Raw genomic sequence first — 27,644 nt, 5'->3', positions numbered from 1 at the left:
CCAAATAATGTCTTAGTCAAGCAATTCCCCATCAGTGTATAAGGGAAGTGGGTAAGTGGGATTTTCTTTTCATCCACGAAACCGCAGGTTGAAATGGAATTATGCCCGCAGATGGACTGATTGAAATCACCCCCCCCCCATACAATTACCAGATCATTTCTTGTGGTATTCCTCAAATCCTGCAAGACTGGATTTCTCTTAATACACTGATTATTTCGTCATGTTTAAGATTATTATAGTAATTGACCAGCGCGAAAAGGTTACTTTTATCCACCCTCAGCATAATGATTTGATAATGAACCTCTATCTTAACCTGGACGATTTTCTCTAGTTTCACGATATTGAAGATATACATCGACAGACCATCCCTGGCTCTTCCAGAAGTTGAAGGGAGTGCCATAGAAAGGTAGCTTTTATAACCCTCTATATGTATTGGAGATGTGGCCCACGTCTCCTGTAAGCATTGAATATTACATTTCTGGATAAAATGAATCCAAATTTTGTTGTTAAGTTTGGTACTCAATCCTGCAATATTCCAGAAAAGTGTGCTCAATGAGGGTTAATCAGGATGGTTCAATCTCTCTAAGACCTCCAAGAAAAAGTCCTACATTTAAATCGGAGGGATGTGGAATTGGCGGTTTCACACTGGCATTTAAAACTGGCTCTGAGATTTTTCCTTGTGCCTCCAAATAGTTTGAATTTATCTTAACCAGTCAATCTAGATCTTCCAAGCCTGAGAGCGGGTTGAATCTATTTGTGTTAGGAATCTGATAGTATGAGTCCTGTCTCTTTGTAGAATCTAGATTGGGAGTGTAATGTGTCGTATGTTAATCTCTCCCCTTGCTAGGTAGTTGGTTCCAAATTCCCACAAGATTTTTTTAACTAGCACGGGGAATCTAAAGGTGTGTACGATGCAGTCTCCCTGGAGAGTTTTCCCACAAGTTCCCACCCACTGTACCCTTCTGGCCATCATGAATTCCCTAAATAAGCAGTCATCTAAGACTGTTCTGCGACTTAGCCAATGTAGCAACTTATTTCTCAATGTTTCGCGCCCCTCTAATTCTAAGGGATGCTTTCTTGGGACATTTGTCAGCACTATGATGTAAGGAGTGGCGGCAGGTGGAAGGTGAAGATGTTGGTCAGACATCAGTTTTGTTCTAGGTTGGATTCCAGAATTATGGAATTGATGTGCGTGTGCCTGGGAGGGGTGGAAAGAGATGTCATTTTTCAGGGTGTCTAAGTTCCTCTTTATGGGGTTATTACCCTCGGCCTGAATAAGCATGGCCGAATTTTGCGAATCTGGCGTTCGTGAATTTTGCGAATTTGCGAACTCGCAATCCGCAAAATCCGCGAATATGCAGATATTTTTTTTTGTGCTCGCAAGGGTTTCTGCCAGTTCGCGAGGATTTGGTACTAGTTCGCAATTGCGAACTTACTTGTCGGCTCGCAACGGTCGCGACTATGTTGTTTCTACGTCTGGTTCATCATCACAGCCTCCCAGCACCCTCTGTTTCACCACTGCCACCCTCTCTTTCACCCATGCCACCCTCTGTTACATCAATGCCACCCTCTGGTTCATCATCACTGTAGATGATGGGGGGAAAAGCAAGCACACCTGCCCTGCTTCAACTGACATGAATTAATTTGGGGTTAGTTTATTAATGTGTCACTGTTTTAGAATTCCAGGTCTGGCACCTGCTTCCTTATCAGTAATTTGCTTTCTGTTGCAGTGCAATTTTTTTTCCAGGACCTTTGTGGCCTACCTCTAGCTATTCTATGAGCCTGCTGTGAGGGTCAGAGCAGGGTCATACAATTGTTGCAACTAGCAACTGAACTCTGGAGGGGCCCCAGTCAGGAAGCACTACAGTGAATTGTTACTAATGATGAGTTTGAACTCTTGCACCTGCCGATTTCTTTCAGTTTTGCAAAACTCGTTTTTCTGCAATTTCGCGGGATTCGTGGGGCACGAACACGCGCGAGATCGGATTCGGAAGCCGCGAATTCGTGCGAATATGCGATTTCTTTTTTTGCGGCGTGTTAGTTCGCAAGGTTTTGTGCGTTTTTGCGAGCCGCTTGTAGCGTAAGGTGCGAAGTTACCCTCGCGTTCGTTCAAGGGCGGGGCCATCTTGTTTGCATGACGTATTTCCGTTTCCGGGCGCGAAGTGTAATCTCGCAAAGTGTGCGTCTCGCAAGTACAATTTCGCGAGTGTTCGCGAGGAACATCTTGCGCGAACTTACCCGCGCAGTCATGAACGGGCGCGGCCATCTTGTTTCTCATTCATTGCTATGGTTCTGGGCATGCTTCTTGTATCCTCTCTAAATCTGTGCCATCCTTTGCTTGTTTGAAGTTTTTTTTATCTATTTTACTTATTATCTACCCCTCTATTTTTCTAGCCCTATATTTTTGTGTTTACTGCTACTTTTTGTTAATTTTAAACTACTTTTTTAAACTCTTTTCTTGTCTTCTCTTCCCTATTCTATTTTCTTTATTCCTTTCCGCCCAGACCATGGTGAAGGGAGCCGGGAAGCATCCTGAGAAGGGGAAGGGTCCCGTACCCCGTGCCCGGCTCCAGTGCGGGCGTTTGAGGGGGGAGACAGTCGCACCCCGGGAGATTTTCAGCCCGGAGGAGGTGGGCGCACTACTGTTTTATGTACAGCGCCACCTCCCCAGGACCATAATGGCAGGCGGCAAGATCGGAGGCGGGTACGGGATGTGGGATAAGGTGTGCCGGGCCATGTACCACCACTCTCGGGTCCGGCGCACCTACAGCCAGGCCACCCACCGCTGGACGGATGTCCTGACCCGTGAACGAGATCTGCTCGACCTTCTTGGCCTCGAGATCCCCGGGCTTGGTGAGTAGTAGTAGTAGCTATTTCATCACTACTCTGTTTTCTCCTGCTCTGTGTGTTATTATATTGCAATTTTTTGTTTTTTACCAAGAGCATTAATGCTGCTGATTACATTGTAGGTATATTATATTTCAAAATCTTCTGTGCATTTCAGGTGCACTGCTCTCCTTCTCAGTAGTGTTGCTACTATGCTTATTTGTTTCCGATTTTGTGTTCATTTCATTGGCCAGTGAAATTATGTATGAGTGTAGTTTAAAGAACTGCGTAATGCTACACACTAAGGTTCAGATGTTTAATTACCGGCGCATCCCTGCAAAGTAGCAGGCATGCGCCAGTAATTGTGCGCCACGCCACTATCACCCATGGTGTGCCGTATTTACAATGCAGCGCACCATGGGCCCAAAACGTCACCAAAGCGTTACGCATCTGTGCCGTAAGGGCGGCGCATTGCTGGAGTTGCGTCGCAACGATGGCGCAGCTCCATCAATGCTCTGGGGTGCCATATCTCCCCAAAGCTGCGTCAAGCCGTACGTCTGCTTCAAGCAGGCGCAGGGTTTGAGTCACGCATCATTGTCGTTAAAGTGAGTGATTGTAATCCTGTAGATTTCCCTCAGCCACTTTTAGGATGCGTTCCTGCGCAGGAACGCCCTCCCTTGCGCCGGAACATCCCCTGATGGCGCAGGGCTTCACAACGTGATGCATCTCCCATATGCGTCACGTTGTTAATATACGCCGCACCATTGCGCCTCTTTTGTGCTGCCGCTGCGTCACAAAAGTCACGCAACAATGGAGCAAAAGAGCCGCAAGGGACTTCCAAATCAGCCCCTACAGACTCAAGTCCAGTCCTTCCTTTGTACACATGGCGATAAGAAGAAATAGTGGTGGTGGATTGATAGTTTGAGTATTTTAATGACTGGTTAATGTAGTAGGAAACTTTAGTGTTGTCGCTGATCTGCAATCACGGTGGACTTTGGCTGTCACTTCGCGTGCTGCGGACTGCTGCCTGCCAATCCTAGGCAAACCTTTTTAGTACTTTGTGTAGTGAGTTACATAAGAAGTTTACAATTCGACGGTCCGCAAATCAAGCAATACTAATAACATAGGAGACCACATGAGATTGGTCAATAATATATCCCGTTGAATAGTTGGTAATTTGCTATTTCGCCAAAATATTTTGTTAGTTCTTTTGAAATGTTTGATTTGGTTGACAAATATCATCCATGTTTTCTGTTTTTCTTTCTTTCATGTTGTACATCAGCTTCCCCCAGGGGCAGGAGGAGGACACAGGAGGAGGAGGAGGAGGGTGCTGTTGAGGATGCAGTCCAGGATCGGGCAGGCGAGGGCTCCTTTGCTGGCCCCAGTAAGTTTTAATTTTAATATAGAGTACTTATTTTTTCCCAGCGTTCCTCATTCGATTTTTTCTAAATCGTCTTTGATATTCTTGTAGACTGGATCTAAATTCTTATCCTGCCTCGACTATGACTCAGTGTGGTATTACTAGATTATTCTTATTAGTCTGTCTGTGTAGCTAACTAAGATTGCACATTTGGCAATTCCATTGGACTCCCATTCTAGTCAGCAATAGCTCTATGCACAGAGTGCAGTCCTCTGGGATTGTCCATAATGTCTTTTCAAGTCTTCTAAATGTTTATGCTTTGAAAATTGCCAACAATAAAAAGGTGAATGACCACCAAGAAAGAATAAGATACTACTTTACTTTTGGTTTGGATAGGAGGACAATCCATTCTACTAGTGTTGCAGGGACAAATCTATGGACACTAAATAATGCATTGCTTAGCTTATCAATTATATTAGGTACTGTTAGACTTTCCACATACCTCAGTAATAACAGACTTTGTAGTTGAACCCCCAATCTCCTTGCTGACTAGATAGTGTGGCAGAGTCATTTAGCTTCCAATGTCACCGATGATTATGATTATTCCCCAATGATGTCAGAGGCACGGACTAATGCTTGAAAAAATTGCAAAACCTTTAGCTCATCCACTCTAGTCTGGAGGACCAAAAACCACAGAGTCTATTTAAGTTTAAAAGCTTTATTAAAAGTAAACACATTTATTAAAATCAAGTTTGTCATAAAAGTAAACGTTTACCTGAAAATGGAAAAGTGCTTAGTGCTGACGATTAATTGGACACATTTCTTGTGGTCGAGCCGAGCTCTCACCTGGTTTGAACTTGATCCTGCTCGTGTTCTTAGAAGTCAAGCTTCTGTCTGTTAGGAGAAAAAGTGGTGCGTGTTAAAAATAAAAAGCAAACATTCATCAGTTGTGCCAAAAAGTGCAGCAAGACAACAGCCTTCCCTGGAAAAAGGGACATTTTTACTTTAGAGTAGACAGTCACAAATTATTAAATTATATAATGTTTTTTTCACATTTTTTTCTTCCTCCTAGACCAAATATTATATAGTAGTGAGTGGTGTATTCTAACATTATTAAATGTACTTTGTAGGTGGAACATCTGGAGGCGGGGCCAGCGTGGATGTGGTGGTGGCATTGGACGAGGAGGACAACTCTGGGGAGGAGGCGGTGGAAGTGCCAGACCATTCTGTGGGGGATGACACGGTGGTGGCGGGCAGAGGTAAGCTATATATTCCTTACTCATTGAGATTGAAGACTGCAGAGTGTGCTTTCTGCACAGGTGTATTATAAATAAACCAGGTAGTAGCCTCCTCTAAATGTACTTCGACTTAGCTGTGAAGTTTTTGGCGAGAAGAATCCCAATCAGATCTGAGATGAACTTGATGGATGGGATGAACGAAAAGCGAAAGAAGGGTGTAAGTAAGTGTGGAAGGCCGAGAAATGTAATGATGACTGGCAAAGAAGAATGATATGTGTTTGCTTGGTCCCCGAGGTGGCTGGGAAGGAAAGAATATGGTATGGTGCATGGCTGGGTGAATGATGAAGAAAGGATGGGTGGAAGGAGAACAGCCTGGGTGGGTGAAACAGAAACTGTATGTGTGCATATACTTTGAATGGATGGATGCCTGGATCATTCATGGTACTATCTGACTCTTAGATAGCATATGTGTATCTAGAGAGAGTAGACGGTCACTGGATTAACTAAGTGTTACTTTGAAGAGCATGTAACACTGCACCCGCATGTCCGTTCCAGTGTAGGAAAGGCAAGGAAAAGAAGTTGTAATTTTGTCCAAATACTACCATGACTAGTAGCAGTAGTTTGTATTGCAACTGCAAGCACAGCATATATCCAATTATTACGGTGGACACTCCCTACCTCTCTTAATAACTTTAGTTTAGTAGTAGTGCGTCATTCATGTGTGGGTGTATCACTGACTGTTCACTCAATAATAAGAAAAGCACGTAAAGTCATCCCATATGTCATCAAATACATCCCTTGTGAAGTGATAGATAATCAGATTATTTAGCTTCTTCATTTTCCTTTTCTAATACTCATTTGCACTGTAGGGTGAAAGCTAAATTAAATAAGCAGTAGCCCTTTTAACAGAGTATTCTCAGTGCCACCCGTATTAGAAAAGTAAGAGCTTCACCACCTGCATGGACTGGACCGGTACAGTAATGCAAGTCTGTCTCACTCACCATGGTGTGCGTCTGTTTTTCTCGGGTGCAAGTTCACTCCGCTGGCATTATGCCGGCTTGCATAAGATAACGTACCAATTTTCCTAAACAAGAGAGAAGAAGAAGAATAAGACTGGTGTACTGTCATAGTCGACTGTAATGGAAGTCCATAGTGCTTGTAGAATTTGTTCCTTAAACTCCCACTAATGTTAGAGCAAGGATGAAGAAGTCGGAGGTTACATAGATACTGTCCTCAATAGTTATGTACTGTGCTTTCAATTTGCTACTTGTACTGTGACAACTTTCTGCTCAATCATTTTGTGTTAATCTTAAGGAGCATTGGTTACAGACTATGTCTTTCTTTCTTCATGTAGTTGCTCCTTCCAAATCCAAGAGACCATCAAGGAGGAAGGAGCTGGCTCGAATGGCCCGGCAACGGAGGCTGGATGCCACTGTCGCTGAATATTGGCGACTGGTGGCCCTGGAGGAGGAGGAGACGCAGTCTGGTAATACAACAACGTCCACTGAGACAGCTGCATCCTCCTCCGTGCGGGCTGCCAGCCAGCGCAGTGCTCCAGCAGTACGGAGCCGGGCTACCAAAGCCAAACGCCACCGCCGAGCAGCAAAGACAGCAGCTTCCCCCCACAGGATATGCAAGGCATGCCCGTGCCGCTTATCCCTCAGACTGTCCTACCTGGAGCAGGAGGTCCTGAACTATAAGAACTTGGTGGAGGGCCTCCGCTTCGAACATGCCACCCTCCGCAAGGAGCATGATGCCCTGGCTGCTAAAGTCAACAGCACCCTGCCATAGTGTTCCTTGCCCCTTTTTAGAGACTTTTGGGGGGTGGGAATTGGGAGTTGGGTTTTTGGGGACTTTTGAAGGACAATCGTTGGGGTTAGGGAGTGTCTTGCGGGAGATTATTTTGTTAGGGCTATAAAGATATACTTTTTGAAACTTTATCTGACCATACCTGTTTTTTACTGCTTTTGAGTCTGGTGGGTGGGGGTTTAACAGTAAGTTTGTTTTCCTGAATAGTCCTAGGACTTTAGTAGTACTACCGTCAATCTCTCGTCTCTCCTAATACTCCATTATACTACCTCCAACCAAACTCTTATCTTACCTGTAATTTCTGTTTGAAAGTAGGGTTAGGCCCAGGGCTGGCTCCACGGGAAATGGCGATTAAGGTTGCAATCCAGGGCGGCTGAAATTTCCTCCTCCTTGTGGTGGTACTAGTGGTGTGACACAGTGGCAGTTGCATGGCTATGGAAAAAAAGAAAATTAAACCTCGTTTGTCCTTACTGTAGCATTACAACGGTACGATAGAGTATATAGCAGGTGACAGTACACTAGACCACAACAGTGCCACAATGTAGCCTAACAAATGGTAAAGTATTTATAGTATAACTTGTACTTGCATAGGATTTCTTTGACATTGGCTAATACTACAAGAAATAGTACTGAAGCTGAGTAAGTCTAGAATATATCCTCGGATTCCTTCACCATCCTGTTGCTATGACCTTATATTCCCCAGCAAGTGTGTGGAATTATTGATATCAGTTAGTCGCACATCAAGCAAAACCACACAACCCGGGGGAAGAGGGTTAGGGTTTGTAAAATGGAGAAGAATGGGGGTTTCTTTTTGGTTGGTTTTGTTGAGAGAAAAAGAAAAAGCACAGCATGGACAAACAATAATTGAACATAAATAAATTTTTAATTACAAAGCTAACCATAAATCTTTTACGTGACATAAAAGAAGTGCATGCACTACTAAATGCATTGTTACAGAAAAGTAAGTAGTACTTTCGACAACCATATATGCCAGAATGCGACAGTACAGGGTTACATTAAATTGGGTTAAAAAAATAGCCGAAGTAAAACATATAGAATGCCTGTAGGGATAAATTTAGAAGCAGAGAGAGATCCAAGAAATGCAGTCACACACACTCATTGAATAAAATAATGATACTGTATCTATATTGTTGTAGTTGTCCTGTTGAATTTGGTAAGTAAGTTGCATGCAGCAAACAATTCCTCTTATTAGCGGCACTCCTCCATTCCAGCTGACGCTTCGTCCATCAATGTTGGTGACCAGATGACACCCTGTACACTGCCTGCCTGGCGGATGCTGAATTGCGGCTCACTAATGTGAAGCCTGACTCCATCCTTTTTTCCCCATTGCAGACTGAAACCCAGCCTGTAATTATTGAACGAAAAACAGCACTGATAAATAAATATAAGGTATGTACGCTGTGTAGTGCAAAAAGTCACACTTTGATTTTCCTAATAGACAGTACAACATTTTTGAAAGTGCGTACTCTGTCTGAGTCACCTTTTCAAGGATAAATAAGTATGGGCGAAATAATTTAGCGGATCTTTCCCCTCAAGCTAGGTGTACTGTAAACTGTGTTTTAGAACAAAATTAGACCTTCCCAGCAGTGCTTCCACCCAGACCCTTACTAAAGCCAGTTGCAAAAATGTAGAAGACCCCCAATCAGATCTCAAAAAACGAGGCCTAGCTGAAAACTGGTGACAAAACGTACTTCGAAAGTAAAAGTAGGCCCAAATACCCCCTTACCCACCGTGGATTGTATTCAAACCACTTGCAAGCAAGCAAAAGTATCCATAGCCAGCATCGCTCCAAGACTCGAAAACCCCCCCACCCAAACACATGCAATAGAAATACTGCTAACCCTAATGAGCCCTAAGTTAAGAATAGTGGCAGAGGCTTTCTTTAACTATGCCAAATCCCCCCTTTCCTACCATGGATTTTCTTCAAATGACTTGCAACCAAAATTACACATTCTCACGAGTGCTCTAAGACCCCAGAACTCAGTTGCAAAAATCTAGAACACCCCAAAACACATGCAATCCTGCTGCTAGGGCTAACCCTAACGAACCCTAAGTTACAAAAAGTGCCAAAAGGCTTTTCCTTATGGATTTTGTCCCAACCACTTCTATCCGGTATTAGACCTTCCCAGGAATGCCCCAAGACCCGCCAACCCACCCGCCAAAAAGCACAACACCCCCAAACAGCCCAAAAGCAAAATCTCATACTTACAATATTTCATTTTTTTGACAATTTCCCAAATCACTCCGCGCGCGCTCTGCAGCTAGGCCCTAACTCCCCTCTGCCACCATGGATTTGCTTCAAACCTCTTGCAAAGTAAAGTATCCATAGCCAGCAGTGCTCCCAGACCCCGAAACCCACCCACAAACACCAGGAAGCCCCCCAAACAGGGCCCCGAAAACGCTACATTGAGCAAAATGTCAGAAATAGCAACAAAAAAATCAGCGTGGATTTTGTCCCAACCACTTCTATCCGGTATTAGACCTTCCCAAGAATGCCCCAAGACCCGCCAACCCACCCGCCAAAAAGCACAACACCCCCAAACAGCCCAAAAGCAAAATCTCATACTTACAATATTTCTCGGCCTTCGGTCCAATCGCGCTGTGTAGCTAGGCCATAACTCCAGTTTACCACAACGGATTTCCTGAAAAGCAAATGCAATCAAGATTAGACTGTCCCAGCAGTGCTCCCAGACCCCGAAACCCACCCACAAACACCAGGAAGCCCCCCAAAGAGCACCTCAAAGGCAAGCAAGTCAGCAAAAACACACAAAATAATTCCGCCTCCGATTTGGTCCAAACCACTTTTATCCGGTAATAGAGCTTCCCAGCAATGGCCCCAGTGCCGTCAACCCAGGAGAAAATGAGAAGAAGACCCCCAAACAGCCAAAGAGCAAAAGTACAAAAATGGGGACTTAGTCATTTTTTTGCCAATTTCCCAAATCACTCCGCGCGGGCTCTGCAGCTAGGCCCTAACTCCCCTCTGCCACCATGGATTTGCTTCAAACCTCTTGCAAAGTAAAGTATCCATAGTCAGCAGTCCTCCCAGCTCCCCAAACCCACCCACAAACACCAGGAAGCCCCCCAAACAGGCCCCCAAAAACGCTACATTGAGCAAAATGTCAGAAATAGCAACAAAAAAATCAGCGTGGATTTTGTCCCAACCACTTCTTTCCCGTATTAGTCCTTCCCAGGAACCCACCCGCCAAAAAGCACAACACCCCCAAACAGCCCAAAAGCAAAATCTCATACTTACAATATTTCTTGGCCTTCGGTCCCAACGCGCTGTGTAGCTAGGCCATAACTCCAGTTTACCACCACGGATTTCCTGAAAATCAAATGCAATCAAGATTAGAGTGTCCCAGCAGTGCTCCCAGACCCGGAAACCCACCCACAAACACCAGGAAGCCCCCCAAACAGGCCCCCGAAAACGCTACATTGAGCAAAATGTCAGAAATAGCAACAAAAAAATCAGCTTGGATTTTGTCCCAACCACTTCTTTCCGGTATTAGACCTTCCCAGGAATGCCTCAAGACCCGCCAAAAAGCACAACACCCCAAACAGCCCAAAAGCAAAATCTCATACTTACAATATTTCTCGGCCTTCGGTCCAAACGCGCTGTGTAGCTAGGCCATAACTCCGGTTTACCACAACGGATTTCCTGAAATGCAAATGCAATCAAGATTAGACTGTCCCAGCAGTGCTCCAAGACCCCGAAACTCACCCACAAACAGCCAGAACCCCCCAAAGAGCACCTCAAAGGCAAGCAAGTCAGCAAAAACACAACAAAATTCCGCCTCCGATTTGGTCCAAACCACTTTTATCCGGTATTGGAGCTTCCCAGCAATGGCCCCAGAGCCGTCAACTCACCCGCAAAGAAGTAAAACACCCCCACAAGTGCTGAGTCTTTCTACATTGGGCGTAATCCAGCCCTCTGCTTTGATGGAAATAGGAGTCTGGAGGAGGAGGATAGAGGAGCATGTTCTTCTGAACTTGTGAACCTGAGGAATGCAGACTGCGGCACCTTCAAATCAATAAGCAAACAAGTGAAGACAGTTCTGCTGATGGGCTTGTTTTTGTGATTAGGTGATTAAAGTTTGAATTATATTAACTGTGCACAACAAAGAAAGACAGACACACAGGAATGAAAGTGAATAAGGATGAAAAAGAAAGTTATTGATTCATTGTCTCATTTTCAGGGCTCTGTGTTAAGGTCCAGGAATAAGAATAAGGCTTCGTCTTCATACTCTGCGAATTCAGGCAGGGTGAGCTCAGTGTCACCTGACAGAGTAGAAATTCCCTCATCTACGTTGCTGTCCACCTCGTCTTCATCCGGCGCGCTTTCTCGTACTCTGTAATCTGGTGGTATGAGGTGCTGATTCATCTTGATCATTGTTAACCTCTCCACATTTTTGGGCGAGAGGCGGCTCCGTTTGGGAGTTACAATGGCACCAGCAGCACTGAAAACACGTTCAGAAGACACACTTGCGAGTGGGCAAGACAAGTAGTTTGAAGCCAGGTTGGAGAGCTGTGGCCACAATTCTTTTTTCCCATGCCAATACGCCAATGGGTCAGCATTAACATAGACCTCTGTTGAGTCATTCAGATAGTCCTTCACCATCGACTCAAGGTCCTCATCCAAGGTTCCTCCACTTTGCTTAGCTGTTGCTGTGCCTGCAACCTTTTGAGAACCAAACCCAAGCCGAGCTAGCCAATCCTCTTCAGCCTCCAATGTTTCTGTTGTGTCTGGTGCAGATGATCCGGTTGCCGGTGTCTTTAACGGCAGAGAGGTCACTTGTGCAACAGCCACAGGTGCAGAAGTGGATTGTTTAGACTGGGGATGGCCTGCTGATGCTGATGTACTGCCTTTTCCTACAAATTTCTGCCGTTCTCTTTCAAACCTCTTGGCTGACAAGGCTAGCCAACGTTTGTACTTTGGAACATGTTCATCATCAAAAGGAAAGAATGCTTGGCCTGCCAGCGCCTTTTTGTAGCGTGGATCCAGAATAGTAGCAGAAATGTAATGCTGTTCTGAGTGGATCATTTTAAGACGTTTATCACCACGTAGGCGCTCTAATAATTTCTCCGCCAAAACTAAAGGGTCTTTGTTTTTTTCATCTTTTTGTAACACAGAACACACCTCCTTCAGTTGGTGCTCCAGCATGTACAACAATGGGATAGCTTTTCCCAAATTACAGTCCTCCTTGCTGACTGCACGCGTGAAGACCTCAAAAGGACGAAGCATGCGTGTCAGGCTTTTAACTATGTGCCATTGCTCCGCACCCATCCTCAGGTCCTTCTGAGCTGTACCCTGTGTTAAGAAATATTGATCGAGTACCGTATACTGCTCATACAGATGCTCAAGCATGTAGAAGGTTGAGTTCCAACGTGTTGCCACCTCCTGGATGAGTGCTTTCACTGGCATTCGACGGTCATGTAGCAGGCTCCTCAGATGCTTCCGGGCCTTAAAAGAATGGCTGAAATGGTTGTACATTTTTCGGCAGGTCTCCACTACCTCGTACGCTGGACTCTCTTTATCACTCAAGAATTTTTTGACAACCAGGTTTATATAGTGCGCCAAATACGGCACTCTGAAATAGTGACCCATCTCCATGGCCTTAACTACATTGGCACCATTATCCGTGGAAACATAACCAATCTGGCATTTTTTGGGGGACAGCGGGTCAAGGACCTTTATGTTAAACTCATCCAAAATGTTTTGTGCTGTGTGACATTTCTCCAAACCAAACATGGCTAGTGTTGCATGTTTCCGAGCAGCTTTGAAAACTTGGTCCGGGTCAACACCTGCGTTTAGCTTTGCTTTAACCCCTGAAAAAGAGACCCAGTGTGCAGTGATGCACATGTAATCAGCGCCTGCGCCACTGGTCCACATGTCTGTTGTCAGATGTATAGTGTGAACAGCACTCTTCTGCAAAGCTGCCCCAATCACCTCCAGCACATCTTCATGTAGTGCTGGAACCGCAACTCTGGCAAAATAGAACCGGCTAGGAACCTTCCATTTAGGGCAGAGCGCTGCCACTAATTCTAGAAAACCAACCCCTTCTACAAAAGAAAAAGGGAGAAGGTCCAGAGCTAGCATTTTAGCCAGCTTAGTGTTATACAGACGCGTCAGTGGGTGGTTGCGTTCATATTTCGCTTCTGTAAACAACATCTTTTTAATGTTGCCCTGGACCAAGCATTTACGGGATGATGATGATATCTTCGACCCAGTTACGCTGGCTGATGAACTTTTGCGCATTGGTGTCTCACTCTCTCCCACACTCTTAGTGTGGCTCACATGGGGTGTGCTGCTGACAGGGGTACTGGGTGTAAGTGAAGTGTTTGACACGTCTTCTTCCTCCTCGTCATCATCAGATGAAACATCATTACGTGCAATTCGGGCTTCCTTGATCGCCTGTAGGTGCGCAAACCATTGGACAGCGTGCTTTCTTTCAAGATGACCTCTCTGGCCTCCGGTACCATAGTTGGAACCAAACTTACCACGACTAACTGCCAACTTACAAATGCTACAAATGGCGAGGTTTTCCTTTTTTGTGGAAACACTAAAGAAGTCCCAAACTGCAGACTTGAAATGTCTTTGGGGGCCGGAGGAGGCGGCGATACTGGTGGTGGTGGTCCTGCTGCTAATGCCAGATAAAGTGGAGGATGTGGATTGCCGAACTTCAGTACGTTTTGCACTTTCACCACCACTAATTAAGGTCGAGGTGGATGGAGGTCCCTTCTGGCGACTAAGAAATATGGAAGCGGTAGGTGTTGGTGTACTAGTTAACTCCAATGATTGTGGTGTTTCTTCCGTTGCCTCCTCGTCGACAACATCATCACGCTCAGCAGCTTCTCGGGCTAGGGTCAATATGTCTTTTTGCTGCATGCCCGCTGGGGCTGAAGTGACCTTTATGATGACTGGCTCGTCGTTGTGAGAGGCTTCATCAGCAGCAGTATCTGTCACTTCTTGTTGAGCCTCATCACACTCCATAGCTATGAGTTTTTTGACGACCTTCCTTTTATGCTTAGGTACCTTTGTCAGATCATGGTGTGCCTCACTCTCAGACGGCAGTGGTGCTGGTTCCCAATTGGGATCCGTATCATCAGAAGGAGGTGGGCTTGAAGAAGATGTAGACACCCCCCTTGATCTTTTCCTTGCTAGGGATGTGGAAGACAATGAATGATCATCAGGAGGAGTGGCTTCCTCAAATGATACCTCGGTTTGATTGTCGATTTCCTGATGTGCCCCTACTTCGGGAGGAACAACTATTGTGGGCCCTTGTGACCCTTCATGCACCTCTGCTTGCGCATCTCCTTGCGCTGCCTCTCCTTCCACATGTACTTGGGCTTGTACTTGCACATGTGGTTGTTGTTGCGGCTGTGGTTGTTCAACACTTGTCAGATGAGTTACAACAACCTGTGTTGATTCAGGGACATTGCTGCTACTTTCTTGCGATGAGCCAACATCACTGGTCGATGGTGATTGAAGAAGTACACTGACTGCCTGTGCAGCACTCAAGGGCTTTGACTTAAGTTGGCGTGGTGGTGGTGGTGGAGGCACTGAGCCCAATGGAGCGGGGGTGCTGCTCCCAGCTTGGTCCCCAGCAGATCCCGCTGCTGCTGCAGGCGTACTTTTTTTATTACTCCCAAAAAACGCGGCGGCCGGCACACCAGCCTCCTTGGTAACTTGCTTCTTCTGCGCCTTACTGGCAACTTTCTTGCTAGAGGAGCTACGGAGAAATTTTTTTGGGGCCATCTTCTTCAGAGCAGGTCAGAACAGCAGGCCGCAGTTGCACGAGTTGCAGAGTTGTCTGTGGCCAGACGTGACGTCGCGTGACGTTATGCTGCACACACACACCGCTGCAGGACTTCTTCCTGGCACTGGTGGTTCTCTTGAGTATTGTGCACCTAAAAGCAATGGAAGACAGAGGAACATCAGTTCAGTTATACACCCCAAAAAAATCGAAAAAAAACTGAAAAATCAGCACAATCCCATGCCCTCCATGATGTTTAAATTCAAGACACAAAATGAATTAATGATTAAGAGAAGCACACCTGTTTTAATGTTATTTTAAATAAAATGTTCTTGTTAGGCCTTTTTAACTTAAAGCGTGCAACTGAGGTGGCACGTATGTCCTTAACGTGCCTACTCTGAAAAAACCTATCTTAAGTGTGGAACACACCTAACCTCAATGCACTGTTGCTATCGTGGTTCTGAAAAAACACCACTGTATGTTTAAACACACTTTAAATGAAAATGGTAAACAATCTTTTCATTTAGAACTTTGAAAATTTTTACTTTAAAAAATCACAAAAATTAACGATCATATGCATTTTAACATCAACATGAATGAGTTGAAATCACAAATAACTAATACATTTTATGACTCTGTCACAAATTTAAACATCAAAGGCGAATAATCTTCTCTGTGCCCAATGCATTTCGAGCTAATGGAGCTCTTCTTCTGGGGCCTGAAAATGCTGGGTAAGTACACAAATGCATTTCGAGCTAATGGAGCTCTTCTTCTGGGGCCTGAAAACTAAGGTTGAAAACATATTAACTCTCTGTTTACAGACATGTCGAGAATTCTCAATGTACTTAGCAAACTCAAAAGTAAGAAAATAGTGAGACTGAAAGAAAAGAACCTTATGCCCCACCGCTTTGTGCATCAAAAAATGCCTCTCATACTCACTGCTGGGTAAGTACACAACGTTCGATTTCCTGCAACAAAGACAGGATCTATGACAATCTTATCTGTAACTAAGCCAAGATAACAACGAATGAAGCCTGGCTACCGGCTTACCTTGGTAATAGATGAGGAAGGTTGTGTACAGCTAAACTTCCTGCAACGTTATGAACACGCTCACCAGAACCGCATTTCAAGTCACAGGCTACAAGGTAAAAAAAACGGACTTACTATAAGAAAACTTCAGGAGCACTCGTGTTATCAGGAGATCAACAGGTATTACTCTCCTTACCTCCTCAACACGATCGCTGCTCTTCTCAGTGTTAACCTCGCGCTGCTCAACCACTTCACCAAACGGTGATTGCCATAAACACAGAGACCGCGATGTCTCGTAATGAACGTAAAGATTCAAAACTGACAACGGGCTCACCCGATCATCGAGGAGGTTACACGAAATAAAAACAAAGCTCTTGCTACCGTGGTTCCCATAAACTAAGACCGAAGCATCATGGTGCTCAGTACCCTGCAAAAAACGGGCTCCTAAGCAAAAAAAGCTGAGAGCAAACGAAAAGAACTCCAACATAAAAACGGCCAATAGTAAGTGCAAGCGCCATCTTGGAAAGGAGAAAATAGAACAATACAATACTCAGTATAATCAAGATGACTTAACTGGATCATATTTACAAGGTATTTACAGAATACATACGGCAACCATATTGGCAGGACCAAAGTGAAAAGGTCACAAAAAACACATAAGATCTCTTTTTTCATTGAGATCTAATGGTTCTTGTGTTGCAAGGTTTCGTATCCAGTATGTCTCTCTCTGGAGAAGGGATCTGGTGAGATCAACCCCCTCGTAGAGTCTAACTGTTTCCAGTATGGAAAACCTGAATTGGGAAATGTTGTGACTGTTATCTAACCAGTGTTTAGCTAGAGTGCTTTTAAGGTTTTTATTCCTGATCGTGCTTTTGTGTTCAGACATTCTAGTTTTCAGTTTCCTTTCTGTTTTACCTGTGTATAATTTCCCACAGGGACATTTTATGTAGTAAATTAGATTTTTAGAGTTGCAGTCACCATCATAGTGTAGATTGATTTCTCGTCCTGTTTGTGGGTGATGTACCACATTACCTTCAATTACATTTGAACAATGCACAATATTATGGCATTTTTTCATTCCCTTGTGGTTAGCTTCAACTAGTCTTATGGGTGTAAGTAATAACTCCTTTATGTTTTTAGATCTTGTGAAGGCGAAAATTGGTTTCTTGGCAAAAATGCCGTTGAAGTCAGTTTCCTTCTGTAGTAATTCCCAATGTCTTTTCACAATGTTCTTAATTTTCTGAGATGAGGTGGAAAATTTGGAGACAAAGACATGTCTTTCACACAACTTTTTTGGTTTTTGTTTCAAAAGGTTTTCTCTACTACTCTTCTGTATCCTCAACTTTGCTTTGTCCAAAACATCATCAGGATATCCTCTTTCTTTATACCTCTGTTGTTGTACAAACAAATTTGCTTCTAAGTCTTCTTTGGTCGAACAGATTCTTTTTATTCTCATATATTGAGAGACAGGTAAATTGTTCTTGAGGTTTAAAGGATGAAAACTGTTAAACGATAGAGAATTGTTTACATCAGTCTCTTTTCTGTAAACTGTAGTCCTCACTATAGAGTCTTGAATATTAACCATTACATCCAGAAATGGTAATTCTTTATCACTGATGGTATGATGGTATGTGTGAATTCAATTTGGTCTATGCACTGGTTGAGTTTTCCAATTTCTGTCTCTAGGGTCTCCCTGGAACCAGACCATAGTACAAAGATATCGTCGATAAATCGACGATATATAATCGCTTGCTCTTTCCAAGATTTATTATTGTACACAAAATCTGCCTCAAATTTTGCCATGAAGGTATTAGCGTACGCGGGAGCTCCCGAAAATCCCATTGAAGTACCATTCTGTTGGAGAAAGAACTTAGTGGACCATTGGAAATAACTATGGTACAGGCAAAAATGTAAAAGTTCTAATATGAAAACTTTGTCTGCCTTCAATGATGGTTGCTGTAACAAAGCCCATTCCACGGCTTCCAGTCCGGCTTTGTGGGGAATAGATGTGTACAACGACTTGACGTCGATTGTGCACAAAAGCATGTGTTCAGTGGTCTTGATTTCCTGCAATTTCCGTAAAAAATTGTTAGTGGCTTTGATATATGAGGGCCATTGTTGGACGAATGGCTGGAGAAATGTGTCAATATACTGACCGAGTGGTTCAAATATGGTACCACATCCGGTCACAATTGGACGCATAGGGGGGTCTTGAAGATTCTTATGCACCTTGGGGAGCATATAGAGACTCAAGGAGTTTATGGAAAGGTGGTACTCAATTCTAAACAAATGCTCCCTGGATTTAATCCTTTTACTGATTGAGGAATTGTCTAAAGTAATCCATGAACTTTCCCACGAAATAGAGGAAATCAAACATGAATTAGAATCAAGAATGGATAAAGATGACTGGGGAAAATCACTCAACGAGATCAACGCAAAGTTAGACAAATATTCGAAAGAGCTGCAGGAAGGAAAACTAAGGAAGTTCAAACGGAACACGTTGGACTATAAACTCAATGAAGTGTACACGTGGGCTGAGGTCTATGCCCAAAGGAAAGTATACCACAAGAAAAAAACACCTACAACATCTGAGGAAAGTCTAGTGTCTGACACAGATTTGAACACAAACAGACCGGCAGCTCAAACTCAAATTGTGCAGGTTTTGTCAACTACTGAACCAACCCCAACAGAAACATCAAGAGCAGCAGGAACAAGCCAGTCTTTTTTAGCCCAGGGAGGGGATTCAAGCCAACCGCCAGGGAAACAAGAATCACCAAAAAAATACCAGAGGACACCGAAGGAACTCGCACAAGAAGCAAGAGACAAATATAGTTCTAAACATTTCCAAATACCAGCTGACTAAAGATGAGGTCAAAGTACTGAACAAAGGACTTGGATTTGTTCCTACATATGATACCAACAAATTGGAGAATTAAATTGCTTTTTTCAGATTTATGCGAGTCTTAACACTGAGACACTTTTTCACTAATGTAGTTCCACCTCAGCCTGATAAAGAAGAACCAGAATTTTTGGAATTTAAACCTAAATCCAAATTTCAAGCACCAGTGTCGCACAAAATTTTGGATGCCTTTGAAAATGCGGTTAAGAATTAACTAGATCGCTTGAATGTGGGCAAATCTAAAAGGAAGAATTTGTCAGTATATGATAGAAACATACTGAAAGGACTTCAAGAAAACACTGAAATTTTGATTCAGAAGGCTGATAAAGGCGGGGCTATCATAGTAATGGACAGGATGATATACAATCAAAAAGTGGATGAACACGTTTCAGACAGATCAACTTATTTCGAACTAGAGAGGGATCCAACTGAGGATTTAAAAACCACTCTGAAAGACATTCTGACACACGCATTTGAATCTGGTCACATATCATCAATGACTAAATCTTTTCTAACCGTTCAGTACCCCAGGAGACCACGTCTCTATATGCTCCCCAAGGTGCATAAGAATCTTCAAGACCCCCCTATGCGTCCAATTGTGACCGGATGTGGTACCATATTTGAACCACTCGGTCAGTATATTGACACATTTCTCCAGCCATTCGTCCAACAATGGCCCTCATATATCAAAGACACTAACGATTTTTTACGGAAATTGCAGGAAATCAAGACCACTGAAAACATGCTTTTGTGCACAATCGACGTCAAGTCGTTGTAAACATCTATTCCCCACCAAGCCGGACTGGAAGCCGTGGAATGGGCTTTGTTACAGGAACTATCATTGAAGGCAGACAAAGTTTTCATATTAGAACTTTTACATTTTTGCCTGTACCATAGTTATTTCCAATGGCCCACTAAGTTCTTTCTCCAACAGAATGGTACTTCAATGGGATTTTCGGGAGCTCCCGCGTACGCTAATACCTTCATGGCGAAATTTGAGGCAGATTTTGTGTACAATAATAAATCTTGGAAATAGCAAGCGATTATATATCGTCGATTTATCGACGATATCTTTGTACTATGGTCTGATTCCAGGGAGACCCTAGAGACAGAAATTGGAAAACTCAACCAGTGCATAGACCAAATTGAATTCACACATACCATCAGTGATAAAGAATTACCATTTCTGGATGTAATGGTTAATATTCAAGACTCTATAGTGAGGACTACAGTTTACAGAAAAGAGACTGATGTAAACAATTCTCTATTGTTTAACAGTTTTCATCCTTTAAACCTCAAGAACAATTTACCTGTCTCTCAATATATGAGAATAAAAAGAATCTGTTCGACCAAAGAAGACTTAGAAGCAAATTTGTTTGTACAACAACAGAGGTATAAAGAAAGAGGATATCCTGATGATGTTTTGGACAAAGCAAAGTTGAGGATACAGACGAGTAGTAGAGAAAACCTTTTGAAACAAAAACAAAAAAAGTTGTGTGAAAGACATGTTTTTGCCTCCAAATTTTCCACCTCATCTCAGAAAATTAAGAACATTGTGAAAAGACATTGGGAATTACTACAGAACAAAACTGACTTCAACTGCATTTTTGCCAATAAACCAATTTTCGCCTTCATAAGATCTAAAAAAATAAAGGAGTTATTACTTACACCCATAAGAGAAGTTGAAGCTAACCACAAGGGAATGCAAAAATGCCATAATTGTGTGCATTGTTCAAATGTAATTGAAGGTAATGTGTTACATCACCCACAAACAGGACGAGAAATCAATCTACACTATGATGGTGACTGCAACTCTAAAAATCTAATTTACTACATAAAATGTCCCTGTGGGAAATTATACACAGGCAAAACAGAAAGGAAACTGAAAACTAGAATGTCTGAATACAAAAGCACGATCAGGAATAAAAACCTAAAAAGCACTCTAGCTAAACACTGGTTAGATAACAGTCACAACATTTCCCAATTCAGGTTTTCCATACTGGAAACAGTTAGACTCTACGAGGGGGTTGATCTCACTAGATCCCTTCTCCAGAGAGAGATATACTGGATACGAAACCTTGCAACACAAGAACCATTAGGTCTCAATGAAAAAATAGATCTTCCTTGTTTTTTGTGACCTTTTCACTTTGGTCCTGCCAATATGGTTGCCGTATGTATTCTGTAAATACCTTGTAAATATGATCCAGTTAAGTCACCTTGATTATACTGAGTATTGTATTGTTCTGTGTTGTTGTTATATTTTTACAGGGTTTTTCATTTGTACCCTTTTGAGTCTTCTTTTTCACTTTTTCTGTTTTCTTCACATTGGTTTCTTGGAGACTTGATTGAGAAGTGCTTGTATTTTCTCCTTTCCATGATGGCGCTTGCACTTACGATTGGCCGTTTTTATGCTGGAGGTCTTTTCGTTTGCTCTCAGCTTTTTTTGCTTAGGAGCCCGTTATTTGCAGGGTACTGAGCACCATGATGCTTCGGTCTTAGTTTATGGGAACCACGGTAGCAAGAGCTTTGTTTTGATTTCATGTAACCTCCTCGATGATCGGGTGAGTCCGTTGTCAGTTTCGAATCTTTACGTTCATTGCGAGACATCGCGGTCTCTGTGTTTATGGCAATCACCGTTTGGTGAAGTGGTTGAGCAGCGCGAGGTTAACACTGAGAAGAGCAGCGATCGTGTTGAGAAAGGTAAGGAGAGTAATACGTGTTGATCTCCTGATAACACGAGTGCTCCTGAAGTTTTCTGATAGTAAGTCCGTTTTTTTTACCTTGTAGCCAGTGACTTGAAATGCGGTTCTGGTGAGCGTGTTCATAACGTTGCAGGAAGTTTAGCTGTACACCACCTTCCTCATCTATTACCAAGGTAAGCCGGTAGCCAGGCTCCCTTCGTTGTTATCTTGGCTTAGTTACAGATAAGATTGTCATAGATCCTGTCTTTGTTGCAGGAAATCGAACGTTGTGTACTTACCCAGCAGTGAGTATGAGAGGCATTTTTTGATGCACAAAGCGGTGGGGGATAAGGTTCTTTTCTTTCAGTCTCACTATTTTCTTACTTTTGAGTTTGCTAAGTACATTGAGAATTCTCGACATGTCTGTGAACAGAGAGTTAATATGTTTTCAACCTTAGTTTTCAGGCCCCAGAAGAAGAGCTCCATTAGCTCGAAATGCATTTGTGTACTTACCCAGCATTTTCAGGCCCCAGAAGAAGAGCTCCATTAGCTCGAAATGCATTGGGCACAGAGAAGATTATTCGCCTTTGATGTTTAAATTTGTTACAGAGTCATAAAATGTATTAGTTATTTGTGATTTCAACTCATTCATGTTGATGTTAAAATGCATATGATCGTTCATTTTTGTGATTTTTTGAAGTAAAAATTTTCAAAGTTCTAAATGAAAAGATTGTTTACCATGTTCATTTAAAGTATGTTTTAACATACAGTGGTGTTCTTTCAGAACCACGATAGCAACAGTGCATTGAGGTTAGGTGTGTTCCACACTTAAGATAGGTATATTCAAGACACCCCAAAGAAAGACTAGGCCCATGCAACACTCACTAGTCACTACCCCTGGTGAAAAGGCCACAACAACAGGCCAAAAAAATGAAAATCACAGAAAAATCAGCACAATCCCAAGCCATCCAGCCCCTCCATGATGTTTAAATTCAAGACAACCCACAGAAAGACTAGGCCCGTGCACCACTCACTACCCCTGGTGAAAAGGCCACAACAGGCCAAAAAACAAAAATCACAGAAAAATTAGCACAATCCCAAGCCATCCAGCCCCTCCATGATATTTAAATTCAAGACAACCCACAGAAAGACTAGGCCCATGCACCACTCACTACCCCTGGGCATAATGGATGAAAGCTAGGCAAAATGGGTGCAGGCCTGAGAACACTGCCTGCATTCAAAATGGCCCCCTCCCTCACAGCACATGGCCAGGGCCTGTAGCAGCACTCAAAATGGCCCCCAACCACATGGCCTGTCCACAACAGGCCAAAAAAACGAAAATCACAGAAAAATCAGCACAATCCCAAGCCATCCAGCCCCTCCATGATGTTTAAATTCAAGACAACCCACAGAAAGACTAGGCCCATGCACCACTCACTACCCCTGGTGAAAAGGGCACAACAGGCCAAAAAAACGAAAATCACAGAAAAATCAGCACAATCCCAAGCCATCCAGCCCCTCCATGATGTTCAAATTCAAGACAACCCACAGAAAGACTAGGCCCGTGCACCACTCACTACCCCTGGTGAAAAGGCCACAACAGGCCAAAAAAATGAAAATCACAGAAAAATCAGCACAATCCCAAGCCATCCAGCCCCTCCATGATGTTTAAATTCAAGACAACCCACAGAAAGACTAGGCCCATGCACCACTCACTACCCCTGGGCATAATGGATGAAAGCTAGTCAAAATGGGTGCAGGCCTGAGAACACTGGCTGCATTCAAAATGGCCCCCTCCCTCACAGCACATGGCCAGGGCCTGTAGCAGCACTCAAAATGGCCCCCAACCACATGGCCTTTCCACAACAGGCCAAAAAAACGAAAATCACAGAAACATCAGCACAATCCCAAGCCATCCAGCCCCTCCATGATGTTTAAATTCAAGACAACCCACAGAAAGACTAGGCCCATGCACCACTCACTACCCCTGGTGAAAATGCCACAACAGGCCAAAAAAACGAAAATCACAGAATAATCAGCACAATCCCAAGCCATCCAGCCCCTCCATGATGTTTAAATTCAAGACAACCCACAGAAAGACTAGGCCCGTGCACCACTCACTACCCCTGGGCATAATGGATGAAAGCTAGGCAAAATGGGTGCAGGCCTGAGAACACTGCCTGCACTGCCTGCATTCAAAATGGCCCCCTCCCTCCCAGCACATGGCCAGGGCCTGTAGCAGCACTCAAAATGGCCCCCAACCACATGGCCTGTCCACAACAGGCCAAAAAAACGAAAATCACAGAAAAATCAGCACAATCCCAAGCCATCCAGCCCCTCCATGATGTTTAAATTCAAAACACCCCACAGAAAGACTCAGTGCACCCACCACTGAGTACCCCTGAGCAAAAGGCCCCAAAACAGCCCAAAAATCGAAAATTCCAAAATTGTAGTTGCAGCAACTGTAATGCCCCAAACAAACTTACTTGTGACATTTCTAATCCAAAAGTGATCCAAAGAAAGTCAAAAAGGCCTCAAATCCAAATATCCTGCAGCATCCACAAAAAGTAATCCTTCCAGCTCCAGATCCAAATGAAAAGTGACCAGGAGATGGACAAAGCACTGGGAGGAGCCTGCTGTACAGGAACAGGAAGTTGAAGACTGTGGGGCACTTCCTTCCTCCCACCCCCCCCTCTCCAAAATGGACTCCTCGCAAAAAAAGTGCAGGCAAATGTCAACCTGAGGAGTTATTCAGATAAAAATCATCATTTCCAGAAGGTTTATGCTGCTTGCTGGTGGATTTCTTGTGCAGAACTGCAAATTTTGTATTTTCGCGAGTGCGAGATTGTTGCTGCTCGCCGCATCTCCAAGCTCGCAATTGCGAAGTACCGCGATACGTGATCACGGCGTACTCGCGTTGACAAACTCTCGCTGTGCAAGTTGGCAAGCCGCAATTACGTAATCGCTCTCGCCAAATTCCAGCGGGATCCCGCAGCAAGATCCAAAATGGCACAGCACACGTAAAATATCGAGAAAAATAACTCGGCAAACGCTGAATGACGGTAAGTAAACGCCGCGCGCCGCAAAATTGTATCACCAAGAAAAAAAAAATCCGCTGCGTGCGAATTTGCGGATTTTCGGTAAATTCGCGAGCGTTCGCGGGTTGCGAATTTACCGAAAATCCGCAAAATCCGTGAGCGTAACGGATTTTCCGCCCATGCTTTGCCCTGAATTATAGTTGAGATGGTTTTTGATATCGGGATGTTGAACCTCATTACAGTATTTTGCTTTATTCTTGAGTGCCCTTCAGTCGAATCTTTCACCACGATTACCTCATCTTGTTTGCTAGATGGGGGTTAAGCATCCTCTCTATATTTCCTTATATTGGTGGATATAGTTTGTTCTATTTGAGTCAGTCTGGACTCCATTTGGTCCAGCCTGAGCCACAGGTACATATCTAACCTTTCCACCACTGTGGTGAGGGTCTTGATGTTGTTTGTGGAAACCTCAAAATTCTTATTGTTACCTACTTGAGCCTTTGTGGAGGGTTTTTTCGCCCACTTTTCTTTCATCTTGTTTGGTATATTTCCTTTTTACATTTGGCGTGTCTTCCTCGTTAGCTAACTGACTATTTTTTGCAGTTTTGGTTGTACTATTCTCCTGAACCATGTATCCAGCAGATATCAGGGTTTTGTGTTTCTTTTGGGACGGATGTAGAGAAGTGTCTGAGTCATTTAGAGGGATTCTATCTGCAATATGCTAAACACAGCCGTTTGAGGTGATTTTTTGGGGTGGACATTGGCTGGGGCTCTCTGGAGGTTCTGAGTGGTTGGACTCCGGATTGGATCGTGATAGCTTCAAGTAATTCCTCCGCTGAGCTTATCTGCTTGTCTAAGGCTCCCATGGCACCTGTTAAGTAACGTAACAGAGTTTGCTGAGAGTCTATGATGGCCTTCCGACCTGTGCTAGGTTTAGGACTAGGGAGCTTCCTTTTCCCCATTTTTACCACAATCAGTACAGTCCTATACTATAGATGGCACATTTTGAAACTGCCCCCTAGGTTGTAAAAAGAAGAACAGGTCTTACATGCACTTCTACAAATAATTACAATAAAGGCTCCTTCGAGTTCATGGTAGTAAACAAGAATTGTAATGGTGAGCTTACTAGTTCTTTGTTCTTAATGGAGAACCAAGAGAGGGGGCCCAGCCCGGCCTCAGTCGGCCACTGACGGGCAAGAACAGGCCCGCCCTTGGCCCGGGCGAGCCGGCGCGCGTCCCCCGCCGCGGGAGGTCCCGTCTGTTTCTGAGGGCTGGAGCTGGTTCTGACTCTCGTGGCCCCTCTCGCGAGACCGCACTGCCTCCTGTGGGATGTAGTGCCCCGGCAGTCGGCGGTCCACGGGAGCTGCAAGGTGGCTGGCAAAGGTTGTTTGGGGTATCACCGGTCTCCAACAGGAATCAAATAACTGAACTGGCATTATCAGATTATGTCCCAAGGCAAAAAGCTTGTCCCCCGCCGCGGGAGTTCCGGTCTTTTTTTTTAGGGCTGGTGCTGGTTCTGACTCCCGCGACCCCTCTCGTGAGACCGCACTGCATCCTGGGGGATGTAGTGCCCCGGCAGTCGGCGGTCCTCGGGAGCTGCGAGGTGGCTGGCAAAGGTTGTTTGGGGTATCAGCCGGTCTCCAACAAAAATCAAATAACGGTACTGGCAACATCAGATTATGTCCCAAGGCAAAAAGCGCATCCCTTAGTCAAACAACCCTGTATTTAAAATGTTATTATGTGCCAATGATGCTTTTATTTATGTGATACCACGGTTTTATTATGAAATTTGTTTTATGCAATTTTGTAATGATTTTAAATAATCACACAATAAACTACTAACATTACTACTACTACTATACCTGTGTATTAGCAATTTAAAAATATTTATATGTACAATGGTGAAAATGTGTTGCTGAATTGAATACTTAGGTAAACAGGTTGCCTGCGTATACTAGGAAAGGAAGAAAAGTAAACAAAAACAGAATCTGCGCTATTATGCTCCTTTCTCGATCAAGCATATAATGTAAAGATGCAGTACTGTGGAATTCATTCAATTGAGACAGTCTGCAAAGTGCTGTCCTATTTGCATTTCCATGTTCTGTTTGAATGTTGGGAGTGGTTTGGGCTATGCACCTATTCCCATCTCCTTTCACGAAAGACAATCTAAGTGTAGAGCAGCAAATGAATTCATAAGCGAATTAACATGTCAGTCATTTCGGAATGCCAAAGGTGTGCAACTGGATGTAATCAGAATGAGCTTCATACTGGCAATTCCAAAACACATTCATAAATGTATGCCTTCCAAATCATATTATTAAATGGTGTCAGTTGTCAAAAAGAGAAGAAAGTGATTTCGAATTCCATATTTGTTCACTATATATTAGGTATTTTAATTCCTAAGTGAAGCTGATAAACCATTATCTCACTCAGTACAAAAACACTTACATATTCAACTCCTTTAATGCACCAACTATTTTTACAATTCTACGTCGACATTATGTGACCCTTTACCTTTTATTTTCTATTTTCTTCTTAGGCATCAAACGTGAAAATGATGCTGTTAGCATCAGTGGAAGTATGTTTGAAGTGAGGGTACTGGATAGTGCAGTTATGTCACTTAGGGGCATATTATCAAGGCGGTATATCTTCGCTTTTTTGGGGTTAAAAGCCATGAAAGCTGAGATAAAATTATCTCCCTATTACCTAGCTGTCGCTAACACGAGTTAGCGACAGCTAGTAGGAGATAGCGACCATCTTGGGCCCCACTTTGCATGTCAGTGATATTTATCACTAATGACATGCAAAGTGGGCGTGCCAAGATGTTAGCGAATGGAAACAGTCGCTAACATCGCTATCTACTATTACCAACTTTTGGAGATATTCGCGCTAAGCACGAATATCTCCAAAAGCTAACACCTGCCCTGAGCAGTTCTTAGCCATGTTATCCAATGGGAGGTGGATAACATGGCTAAGAGCATTAGCGCGG

The sequence above is a fragment of the Lissotriton vulgaris genome, chromosome 6, assembly GCF_964263255.1.
Source record: "Lissotriton vulgaris chromosome 6, aLisVul1.2, whole genome shotgun sequence".
Lineage (NCBI taxonomy): Eukaryota > Metazoa > Chordata > Amphibia > Caudata > Salamandridae > Lissotriton > Lissotriton vulgaris.
The sequence above is the reverse complement of the archived record's forward strand: the minus strand, read 5'-3'. Positions refer to the sequence as shown.